The 12,987-nt window shown below is 40.3% G+C and overlaps 1 long non-coding RNA gene across 1 annotated transcript; it reads left to right on the top strand.

The window, feature by feature from the left end:
- The first annotated feature begins 8,722 nt into the window (after positions 1-8,722).
- LOC106024043 lies at positions 8,723-10,358 on the top strand. The gene is made up of 4 exons (XR_001198069.2): positions 8,723-8,765; positions 8,855-8,923; positions 9,102-9,146; positions 9,276-10,358. It is a non-coding gene; the product is annotated as an uncharacterized LOC106024043 (long non-coding RNA).
- Positions 10,359-12,987: the final 2,629 nt, after the last annotated feature.

Below are 12,987 nucleotides of genomic sequence, written 5' to 3'. Positions count from 1 at the left end.
TTCTCTCTGTTACTTTTCCTGGTCTGATGTTCTAATGTTCAAACTGATGGGGATCAGGGGATTCTGTCTACAAATCCCAAGGGAGATTTATTTAATTTTCACTTCTTTAACTACTAGTCGTTTTAACATTAGAGTATTTCCTATTTGGATTGTAATATTTATTTTAGTTGGTTTGGATCGAGTAAATTAAGACAATTCCACTCTGTTTCCAGTGTTACTTTTTGTTCATAAGAGGAAACAACTTCCTCACACAGGTCTAGACGCAGTCTGCTGCTCCAGTCCAATCACGATACACAATTAGTTTACACACAGTTCCCCACCCCCTTTGCCACAGAGTAAAACTCAAAGATCTGTTTGTTTTCTTACACTTAATTCACTTAATATAGAGCCAGGCTTCTACCATTTTCAGGCGGACACTTATACTTTGAATGTGTTACTTCAAATAGACCTTTCTGATAAGTTTTTCCAGTTTAAAAATCCTCCCCACATTCCCCAGTCACTACAGAATTGGCGCTAATGGACGCTTTCTCCTGTTTAAAACCACACTGCTTGAGCTCGCTCGCTCCCAATTCAACAACCCAATCTTATGCAATTCGTTATTTACAGTTTATCACAAAACACACACTGCGCGAGTCGCTGCCACGGACTCAAATTATCAACACCATTCTATTTCAAAATATTTACAGTAGGCCTCTGTACATTTCCTAAGTGTATCTTCACACAATTCGACTATACCTATGTTCAAATTGATTCCTATTTCTGGCTATTAAGTACGAGAGAAAAAACTGAAAGCACTTCCAATGGCGCATCTACGTCCGTCGTCACGCCAACGTCAGCGTTACCAAGTCCTTACTTCCACAGCTGTAACAAGTAGATTACCTACAACTATTTTCAGCTGGCTTTTAAAAAAGTCTTAATGTTTATCTTCGTGCCTAACAGAGACTATTACTCTGTTGCCGCCCCGCAGTCTTTTTTATTTAAAATTGGACAGAGTCTAACCTCGGCCGACTCACCGGACCTTTAACGTTTACTGAAATTTTTCCAGGCGTCCCAATGCCTCCTTTTCTAGATCAGGTTTCCAAATGTATACATGTTCAACAGAGTAGCCCACCCAAAATCAAGAATCCACACAGGTTTACCCTGGTCGCACCACATGAAATTAGGGTCTATGTATGTTGGACACGGCCTATCCTTCCAAGGTCTCATACATCCAAAACCTAAGCATGTACCCCGGCCGTTCTCTCGGATTTCTAATGCGCGCTTACCAGGCTCCCTTCCTCTGGCTTTTTAACTCTTTCTGTCTTTTTAAGCTTTACCTAGACAATCACAAACAATCACACACAATTCACAGACATTGCTTTTGACTTATCATTTTCAACAAAGTTTTCAATTGGATATTACTTTTATCAATAACTTTTACAGATTTGAATAGACCTACGAGTTGATGGCCGTTGACTCTTACATCTAATATTTCTACATAATCCTACGCCAAATTCGATTAAACAGGAATGGCTTACCTTTTTTAGATGGGCCCATGCAAGAGTCAAGCGGCAGAATCAACCTTTCAGTCCTATGAATCTACGCGTTCCTCCGTCCTCCTATCAGAAATCACGTCGGGGTCACCAATTGTTAAGAATTTTACGTGTATCAGAGTTTCTGAAGAAGGACGAGGATCCGGTCCAAATGGAAATTTAGCACAAAGATTTATTAATATGAATTGATAAGTCAAAATACATGAAATACACTGCAGTGGTCAAATATTTGCTTAACCCTCGAGCTTCCACAAAATATTCGCGCCGAACAAAGATCGAACATTGGTTTTAATACTCCCGCCACAGGGGCGGTTACTTTTCACTCTCGTGAGTAAAACCCATCCTTATTGGTTCTTTGTTGACATGGTGACATGTTGGACGAATCCAATCCAATGAAGACGGACATGCTCTAACTCTCGGTCATAGATCAACAGGTTCTTTGCATACAGGTGTGAAATCTTAACCAGGTTACAGTAATTTACATTCTATTGTCCTAACCTAGACTAGAACATCAGGGGGCTGGAGACAGAAGGTCTCTTTGTGCTGTATAGGGGGCAGTTTCATTTGTATGTTAATTGTGGGGTTTTAATCCTGTCTCTCTATCAGAGCCAGGTGTAAAGTCTGAGTGAGTGTGGCTGAGTGTAATTTAAGGAGTTCTAAACTTTATGGTTATTGTATTCAATCATATTTCCCTAACCTGGCTGCAGCATACAATTTAATAAAACAAAAACATAAGAATACATGGTTATTAAATCAGCATTATTTAAACTACATTTATCTCAACACTTCCAACAGGAGAATAAACTTGTGAGGGTGTTCTATGGGCTCACGGGTCTATATAGGGGCAGTCGTGCCCTGATTGGCTGTTTAATTAAGCATAATAAATTTTTTAGTATGGCCGCTGACACAGCAAGGGTAAACCACTAAGAGCATTCCTGCTATTGTATGTAATTTTTGTCTTATTTTTTTTTATTTACATTGCTGTGTGTGGGCCCTGTCAGCCTAAATAGACTACTTGTAGTTGTGAAAGTATTGCTGTAACAATAAAGGCAATTAACAATACTTCAACAATTTTGTCATTTGACTTCACAACTATATTATTATTATAATAATCCCCCCATCCTTTATGCTCCTGCGGTAATTTGATTAGGATCCAATTCGTATTTTCAGCAACGACTTGGGAGCCCCTAGAGGGGCTTTAGCTCCTAGTGGTTCACGGCGGAGCGAGCGAGCCAAGGATGTAATCCCTGCTGGATGCAACCAGCATGACTCGCAGCGTTCAGTTACGAAATCGTCCCCTAAAACCTCAAGAGGAAACATCCTCGATAGCTGACGAATTCTGAGAAGGGATGATCGAATGTGTTAATGACGAAAATTGGCCCCAAGAGCAGGCCTATGATCACATAAGCCGCCCAAGGGAAAAGGAAGGAATGATGAGCTCAAGCGAAAAGAAAAAAAAATGTATCCGCACCACACATCACGAGATAAGGGCCATGAGAATACAGAAAAATACTTACAAAAATACAAAATGAGGAAAGCCCCAGGGAGGAGGCAAACCAGGTCCAAGTATGGTTCTAATGCTGATTTAATATTTAATATGTATTTCTATGTTTTTGTTTTGTATGCTGCAGTCAGGTTAGGAAAACATGATTGAATACAATAACCATCAAAGTTTAAAACTCTGTGCTGTTGCAATTCTCACACCTTGTCTCTCTGAAGAATAGGTCTAAACAGCCTTCTGTCTCACACTCACTCTGATTTTCCCCACGTCTTATTTAGAGAGATAGGGTTAAAACCCAACAATTAACATGTAAAAGAAACCGCCTCCTATACAGCAGGAAGAAACCTTCTGTCGCCAACCCCCTGATGTTCTAGTCTAGGTTAGGACAATAGAATGCGAATTTCTGAAACCTTGTAAAATTATTTCACATCTGTATGCAAGAATCTGTTGATCTGTGACCAAAAATAACCCCAAAGGGACAGAGTTTAAAGCATGTCCTTCCTCATTGGACAGCGAAGAAAACAACGATATTCATCCAACATGTCACCATGCCAACGAAGAGCCAATAAGGAGGGTTTTTACTCACGAGAGTAAAAAGTAACCGCCCCTGTGGCGGGAGGAATAAAACCAATTAAGAAACGTGGATCTGGGTATATAGATGTGGAGACTTACGAGTTAAAACAACTATTTTACCGCTGCAGCGTAATTCATGTATTTTGACTTATAATTTTCTATTAATAAATCTTTGTGTTAAATCTTCATTCGGACCATAGCCTCTCCTTCTTCAGAGATTCTGATACATTTAAATTCTCAACACTGGTCACCTTCACGGCCCCAGGCCAGCTTACACTCAATCATAGACCGTGCATTAGAGATGAGTCTTAAGTAGACACTTGAAAGTTTGCACTGAGTTTGCATTTCTAACCTTGATTGGCCAATTGTTCCACAGTAGTGGAAATCTATGAGAAAAGGCCCTGCCTCCAGCTGTTTGTTTAGAGATTCTAGGTACAATAAGAAAGCTAGCTAACATTAAAATAAATTAAGTAGCTAAGTTTTCTATCCATACAGGCGCTTGGCTTCCTTCACTGCCTTACCAAAGCTGCATTTAGCTTCTCTGTACCTATGCCTGTCCCTGCTCTTGAACGCCTCCTCCTCCAAACACAGCCGTAGGAGTTTAGCTGTGAACAAGGGTTTGTCGTTGTTGTACCTCACCCTGGTCCGTGTTGGTATGCAGCTGTCCTTGCAGAAGCTGATGTATGAAGTCACAGCATCAGTGTAGTCATCCGGACAATTAGTGGCAGACCTAAAAATTTCCTAATCGGTGCATTACAGATACGTATGCAGATCCTCTGTTGCTTCTCTGCTCCACATCTTTGACCTTCACACAACAGCAACACACAACAGAAAGTTTTTGTTTTTGCCTGTATGTGGGTATTATATGGACCATGAGGTGGTCTGAGAATGCTAGAGCAGCACGGGGCACAGCGTGATAGGCATTATTGATTGTAGTATAGCAGTTCCAAAGTACCTAAGAGTTTGCCTCTCTGGTTTGGATTTTAACATACTGTTTTATTATATTTCGGGATTTCATGGCTTAGGTTACCTAAGCCATGAAAGAACAATAACCGGGTATGACTGCTCAGCCAGGAGAATCGGTTCGGCCAGCTGCTGTTGTGTCTCATGCACGTTGGCTGACAGTGGAATGTAGACACCAACCAGGATAAATGATGAGAATTCCCTTGTGCTGTAGAGAGGTCTGCAGTTGATAAAAAATGATTCCAGATCAAGAGACATCGTTGCCACAGCCATTGTTAATGTAGAACCATATTCCTCCTCCTTTCGTTTTGCCTGAAAGTTCTGTGTCATGATACACCCAGAAGATTGAAAAACCAGGCAATTGCAGCGCTGAGTCAGGTATAGATACACACAGCCACGATTCTGTGAAACACAAGGCAGAACATGAGGAGAGGTCTCTTTTTTCCCCAACAGGAAGTAAAGTTTGTCCAGTTTATTGCTAAGTGATCGCCCATTTGTGAGGAATTTTCCAGGTAGCGGATTCCGAAGTCCTCGGTGCCTAGAATGTTCCAGCACCCTGGCAAGCTTACCTCTCTGATGGCATTTCACTGCTTTGACAAAGAGCAGATGTAGCTTTGACCAGCATGTCCAGTAATTCAATGGATGTTAAATCCACAGGAGTTCTTTCCCCTGATGTTTATGATTTTTGTTTCTCTTGAGAAAACAATCAGAGATTTGTTGCAGAACACTGATTTAACACACAAAATAAGACATAAAATTGCACACCAACTAACTGAGGCGGCCATCTGCGGCGCCATCTTATGCACACACCTAGAAGATAATAAAAATCATACATTTCTGAAATACATCTATCATAGAAAAGGTACCATTACACTTTCCCAGAAGTTGGGTGGGTCGGTTTCTCTTTTTGATTACTAGAAAAAGGGTGTGAATTTGCACTCCAAGATGTTGCTAAGAGCTAGCTTCAGATCTTTTATATTTTGGAATTTATCAGGATAGCATACCAGTAAAACCACCTTAAAATGTATCTTGTTATTAATGAATAAATCTGAAATAATAATAAAATGCTTTTTTATATTGTGATTGTAAACTGCTACTAAAATTACAAAGTTTTTGTCAACTTTACGGTCAATATCAAACAACCAAATGTATATTATAAAGCCCTTTTCCATCAGCAGTTATCACAAAGTGCTTTTACGAAACACCCAGCCTGAAACCCCAAAGAGCAAATCTCCCTAAAAGGGTCAAAATATAAGAAGAAACATATAGAGGAACCAGAATCTGAGGGGTGGCCAGTCATTTTCTGGCTGTGCCGAGTGAATTTTTTAAGATTACAAATTGCAAAAGTTAATAAATGCATGTGGGCTGTGTCCAGTGTCTAAAAAACATAATCCAAGTCAGATGTATGACCAGATGGACAAGGACAGGGACAATCAGGGGGGAGGAATGGTCAGCAGAGTGGCAGCTGAAATTGCCATGTATTGTCAGTTACTTGATCTGCAACACAACCAGGAGGACTTTGGACTGGGAGAGTTATGAGTTTTTAGGGCCTGGTAGTCCTGAGGTGTGGTCCAACAGCTCATATCCTCTTAAGTTTAAACGAGCTGGTCACAAGGAAAAGGAAGGGGGTCCATTGACACTGCCTATTAAACTTAATGTTTACTTACTAAAGCAAGCAGTCTAGATTGTAATGTTGATGTGTGGTTAGGGTGTGTGGGGCCGATCAGTAACGCCCATCACATCCTATCTATTGTTTGTTGTTCCGCACTTATGCGTTAGTTAAGTTTCTCATGCCCATAATCTCTCAGTAACAACAATTCAGATGTCAGGTATCATCTCTATATTAAAAGATTACACTAAATGTACTTCCTATTTGTATGATGAGCTGTGATGATAGCATAGCTATAATGGCAATGGTTTGCTGACAATAAAAAAAAGGATCTGTATTCACATGGCTAAAAGAAAAGGAGGAAAGAACTCATTCCACATTGTCTGATGAAGCTAGCTAGAAAAGGGAATGGGGGACATACAATTTTCTCATGGACAAAGGAATTCAGAAATGTTGAGCTAAATGCACAAACTGTCCTCAAGGATGCTCACGAAAGATGTATAAGGTTTTAAATGAAACTGATGAACAGATCTGACAGATTAATCTCTATGGCCCAAAATACAGATGATATTTTTTTTTTTTTATCATCTACACAATTATTAAGCAAATCGTATTTCTCACGATTTATTTTATTGTTGAACAATCACAATGATTTCTGTCAATCCAAAATATAATTGAACCTCAAACCTGAATGTTAAACAAAGGAAAAGTTTTGATCTTTCTCAGGGGAATATATAAGAATGCAGAATTATTAGGCAAAAATCTATGTGCAGAATTATTAGGCAACTAATAAAAAACAAAAATCTCCCAATTCACGTGTTTATTTTCAATTATTTAAGTAAGTGTAACAAATAAGTAACACAAAATGACAATTACTAAAAATTGTTGTCCTTTATAAAATATTCAGTGACCAATATAACCACCCTTCTTTTCAATAACTCCCATGAGCCTTCCATCCATGGAGTATGTCAGTTTCTTGATCTGTTCACGATCAACTTTCGCTGAAGCAACAACCACAGCATCCCTAATGCAGTTCAAAGAGGTGCATTGTCTTCCCTGACTGTAAATCTCACGTTTGAGAAGTGACCACAAATTCTCAATATAATTTTAATCAGAAGAGGAAGGGGGCCAGGTCATTATTTGGGCATCTTTGAGGCCCTTGTTTGCTAGCCAAGCAGTGGAGTACTTGGATACATATGATGGAGCATTGTCCTGCATGAGGATCATGGCCTTCTTGAATGCTAAGGACTTCTTCCTGTACCACTGTTTCAACAACTTTGCCATGTTCTTTGCCATGAGGTGCAATGTTGAACTTCTAGTGACCAGTATGAGGGAATGTGAGAGCGATAACACCACATTTAACACACCTGCTCCCCATTCACACCTGAGACCTTGTAACACTAATGAGTCACATGACACCGGGAGGGAAAATGGCTAATTGGGCCCAATTTGGACATTTTCACTTAGGGGTGTACTCACATTTGTTGCCAGGGGTTTTGACATTGATGGCTGTGTGTTGAGTTATTTTGAGGGGACAGCAAATTTACACTGTTATACAAGATGTACACTCACTACTTTACACTGTAGCAAAGTGTCATTTCTTCAGTGTTACTTAGTGAGGTATTTGTGGAGGATATTTACTTAAGAGAGCCGCCGGTACTATTTTCTTGTCCCATTCTCGCTTTTCCTGAAAAAATTTATTAATAAAAGAGAAAATTTACTCTAATTATCATTTAATTGGCATCCACATTATTCCCACTGAATTTCCAAGGGGACCGGGCTCCTGGAAATGTACAGTGAGGGAAAAAGTTATTTGATCCCCTGCTGATTTTGTATGTTTTTATACGTCTTCACACAAGTAATTAACATTAAATTGTGAGGAAATATGGCCCAGTTATATACACAGATTGTCAGAAATCATGCTAGCAACTGCAAACCTAAACAGCTTTGATGAATCACTAAACAAATCAGCCAAACGCTGTTTAGAATTAAATGATTCCGGCATATCATTCATCATTTTCATGGTTTTTGGGCCTGAATTAGTTTTCAAAAGAATCACAGCAGTACTGTTGTGCTTCTTTTGAAAAGTAATTCAGGAACAACTGGATTATAAGAAAATTACTGAACATAAGACAATAACCTTTTTCTACTTTATTGTTTCAATTGAGCATCCTAGCTTGGTGAGATGATGTTATAGCAACTCAGCCACCTTATGTTTCATACAGTGTCTATGCACATTAGTTTCCACAGTCAACATACTACATTAATGTATTTATTGTTCATGGAGCCTCCTCAATCCAAAAACCTGTTGAATGAATCATCAAGTTTTCAATGTAGATAAAGTTTCCTAATGTTGATGAGGCATTCTTTGTGGGGACTGTGGATATTTAGAATTTTTAGGATTACCCACCAGATGCCTATTTCATCACATATTTAATCTTTCGGAAACACATTTGATCAGCTCATTTGCTGACTGAAGCCTCATTGGTTGTCTGTTAACTGAAATGGTGTATAAAAAGCAGATTTTTGCTGTTTAGCTACAACCCAGCATCAATGTCAGCCTCAGAACAATCTTTTTCTTGAACAGGTAAGAGTTTCAAAGAATACTCTACGGAAGCATAAATTGGGAATGAGTGTCTACAGTAGATTTAAAAATTCTGTATTTTGTATTTCAAGGATTTCCGGATGACCATGAAACTACTAGTCCTAGTGGTGTGCCTGATTGGACTGTGTTCCTCCATTCCTGTAAGTTTTCAAGAGTAAAACATTTTCTTTGCAATTTACACATCAATAGAGACTCCACATATTCCCCAGATTTCTTTGCTCTGAAATATCAGCGCCAAGTTTTGCTATCATGGACTACTATTTAATGTAGATGTACACGGCAATAACATGTATTCTGGGATTCTTTTTGTGGGAGCAGGTGTCTAAGAAACATGATAGAGAGGAGCGCTCTTCGAGTCATGAGGTCTGTATAGTCTATTACAGATAATTTGTATGTAATGGTACCACAACAGAGTTTACACTATTAGAAAAAACATGACTATGTTTCGGTTTCCCTACATTCCTGTAACTTTAATCTTTCTTTCTATTACAGGGGTATAGGGGTTTTGGGGGGTTCTACCCCTATCCTCAGTACTTCCCACCAGCTCCCCAGGGTGACTCTGACCTCATGGCCCTGCTGCCCTTGCTATTGGCAAGACCAGTTCCTGCACCAGTCCCTGCCCCACCTGCCCCATCTATCCTATCTTACTTAACTTCCTTTCTTGGAAGGTAATAGAAATTAGATGGTCTTTGATGGAAGACTGGCTAGAAAATTTACTACAATGTCAACTCTACTGCAAAGCTAAGAATTCCACTAAAAATAAATAAATACAATTTAGACTGCTCTTCATGGATGATTTTTGAAAGGAGTGGAGCAGCACTTCTCCCTTTTTTATATGTTGTGCTTTATTTACGCATTAGTAAAGTTGTGATAAACAGAAAAGATGGGTGTGTTAGCCAAATGGCTAAAACCCATAATCCTGTGGCTGTACTCAGTTGGAATATACAAGCCACTTTTAAGTGTTTGTCTTTGTCTGTTCTGTTCTGTGCTTCACAGAATTTAGAAACAATTCTATTTTAGATGTTTTCAGAACATGTCTAGACATGAAACCTCTCAAACATAAGTTTAATGCTCTAAAACGTTTGCACCACAAAAAAGAATAAAAGTTGGACAGTTCGACTATGTAAATGTAAATTAAATAATTGCAATAATAATTTGTATACAGTTAATAGATAATTTATATTATTACAAAATGCAACTGTCATCAAAAGATGACCATTACGATCTGCCAGAACATTAGTTGTTGTATAACAACCTGAATTACTGAGAAGTTGAAAACATGAGTGGACATGAAACTCAGGTGTGGGCTCTACAATGTTCAAACAAGATTGAGAAGAAATTGCCATTACTAGGTGAACAGGAATGACACTGAAGACCTGTCATGACACTGTGGTATACTGGTGCAATATGAAGCAATATATCATTATTGACATATAATGAATGTAGTTTTTGAGAGATTAAATTTTTTATCGTTAACACAAACAGATGTTTTAGGTCATTTTGAGCCTTTTGTGTAGTATGACTTTAGATAGAATTTACATGTCAAAGAGTCACACAATAATGAGGACACACAATAATTAAACAATTATTAGTAAATGCTTTGTATGTATCTTTATTACTGTAATCATGAAGTGCAATAATAGTATTGAAAATAATATGAACCAACAAACTGGTTAACCATTTACAATTTTCTAATTCATAATACTGAACCCATCACACCCTTCTTTGGAAAATCCTTTACATCCATTTTGCTGTCATGTCATACTGGTAGGCTGCAACAAAGATGTTGTAGCTTACCCCTTCAGATTTAGGCTGAAATCAAAAACTCTATTTAGGGAATATGTAAATCATAAATACATTTATTTATTGGTAGTTATCTTTAAATGGCAGAGCATTAGCGACACAACTCCTGTGTCATTAATGGTTGGCCCATTTCACATGGTTTTTGTAGCCTTTATTATACCTTGTGATGGCCATTCGAGGCTTCATTACCGTTCTACTAGCAGCAGGATATTATGCTAGCAATGCTAAATCAGTATTTTGTTTTCAAAATAAAAGACATAATTGAAATATACAGTATAAGGTAATATAGTTATCAATCTAGTCTATACCTTTTATGTTTAATGTTTTTCCCAATGTTATTCTTGTCTGTTCTTTTTCACAGGCTAGATTGTTACCTATATTGCCTTATGCATTTCAGTGATGGCTTTTATTGTGATAAAGAAAATCTGAGTGTTGCCAGCATAATATGCTGCTGCTAAAATAACGCCAATGAAGCCTCAGATGGCCAATCACTAATTATACCAGTTACTGGAAGGTGACAAGGCATAAAAACTAAAGAATACAGCCATACACATCTGACAATCATAACAGATCCATAGTGTGCTTTGCATATTAATGACTGAGACCATTTATTGTATCTCTTTATAACAAGTTTGTACCTCTCGTTATAGTGACATAGCTATATCCTTGTAATGACACTGCTCTATCCTTATAACGAAAAAGCTATCTTGTTAAAACAAGTAAAACTTAGAGGTGTGGCACCCAAAAAAAAAAAGATCCTTAAGGGCTTCCGTACATAAGTGTTACCAACATGACAAAATAAGTTGTTGTCAGTGTGTTGGCTAATATATACACTGGCAGCAGGAATGGTACTTTTATTCACCAAAGTGGCATTCAACTGATCACAAAGTCAGGACAATACTGATGTAAAAAAACAGCACCATCACTATTTGAAAAAAGTCATTAGAAAATCCATCCATCCATCATCTTCCGCTTATCCGCGGCCGGGTCGCGGGGCCAGCAGTCTAAGCAGGGATGCCCAGACTTCCCTCTCCCCAAACACTTCCTCCAGCTCTTCCGGGGGGACACCGAGGCGTTCCCAGGCCAGCCGGGAGACATAGTCCCTCCAGCGTGTCCTAGGTCTTCCCTGGGGTCTCCTCCCGGTGGAAGGCATTCTGGAGGCATCCGAAACAGATGCCCAAGCCACCTCAGCTGACCCCTCTCGATGTGGAGGAGCAGCGGCTCTACTCTGAGCTCATCCCGGGTGACTGAGCTTCTCACCCTATCTCTAAGGGATCGCCCAGCCACCCTGCGGAGAAAGCTCATTTCGGCGGCCTGTATCCGGGATCTTGTCCTTTCGGTCATGACCCAAAGCTCATGACCATAGGTGAGAGTAGGAACGTAGATTGACCGGTAAATCGAGAGCTTCGCCTTGTGGCTCAGCTCTTTCTTCACCACGACAGACCGATACATCAACCGCATTACTGCAGAAGCTGCACCGAAGTCTGTCAATCTCCCGTTCCATCCTTCCCTCACTTGTGAACAAGACCCCTAGATACTTAAACTCCTCCACTTGAGGCAGGCACTCTCCACCAACCTGAAGTGGGCAAGCCACCCTTTTCCGACTGAGGACCATGGCCTCGGATTTGGAGGTACTGATTTTCATCCCCACCGCTTCACACTCGGCTGCAAACCGTCCCAGCGCATGCTGAATGTCCTGGTTAGAAGGGGCTAACACGTCAACATCATCTGCAAAGAGCAGAGACGAAATTGTGTGGTCCCCAAACCTGACACCCTCCGGCCCCTGGCTGCGCCTAGAAATTCTGTCCATAAAAATTACGAACAGAACCGGTGACAAAGGGCAGCCCTGCCGGAGTCCAACATGCACTGGGAACAAGTCTGACTTACTGCCGGCAATGCGGACCAAGCTCCTGCTTCGGTTGTACAGGGACCTGACAGCCCTTAGGAAAGGACCCAGGACCCCATATTCCCCAAGCACCCTCCACAAGATACCGCGAGGGACACAGTCGAATGCCTTCTCCAAATCCACAAAACACATGTGGATTGGTTGGGCAAACTTCCATGAACCCTCCAACACCCCGTAGAGGGTATAGAGCTGGTCCAGTGTTCCACGGCCCGGACGAAAACCACACTGTTCCTCCTGAATCCGAGGTTCTACTATCGGCCGTATTCTCCTCTCCAGAACCCTGGCATAGACTTTCCCAGGGAGGCTGAGAAGTGTGATCCCCCTATAGTTGGAACACACCCTCCGGTCCCCCTTCTTAAAAAGAGGGACCACCACCCCGGTCTGCCATCCCAGAAGCACTGTCCCCGACCGCCACACGATGTTGCACAGGCGTGTCAACCAAGACAGCCCCACAACACCCAGAGACTTGAGGTACTCAGGGCGGGTCTCATCCAC

Source organism: Esox lucius, chromosome 25 (assembly GCF_011004845.1).
Source record: "Esox lucius isolate fEsoLuc1 chromosome 25, fEsoLuc1.pri, whole genome shotgun sequence".
Taxonomy (NCBI): domain Eukaryota; kingdom Metazoa; phylum Chordata; class Actinopteri; order Esociformes; family Esocidae; genus Esox; species Esox lucius.
The sequence above is the reverse complement of the archived record's forward strand: the minus strand, read 5'-3'. Positions and strand labels throughout refer to the sequence as shown.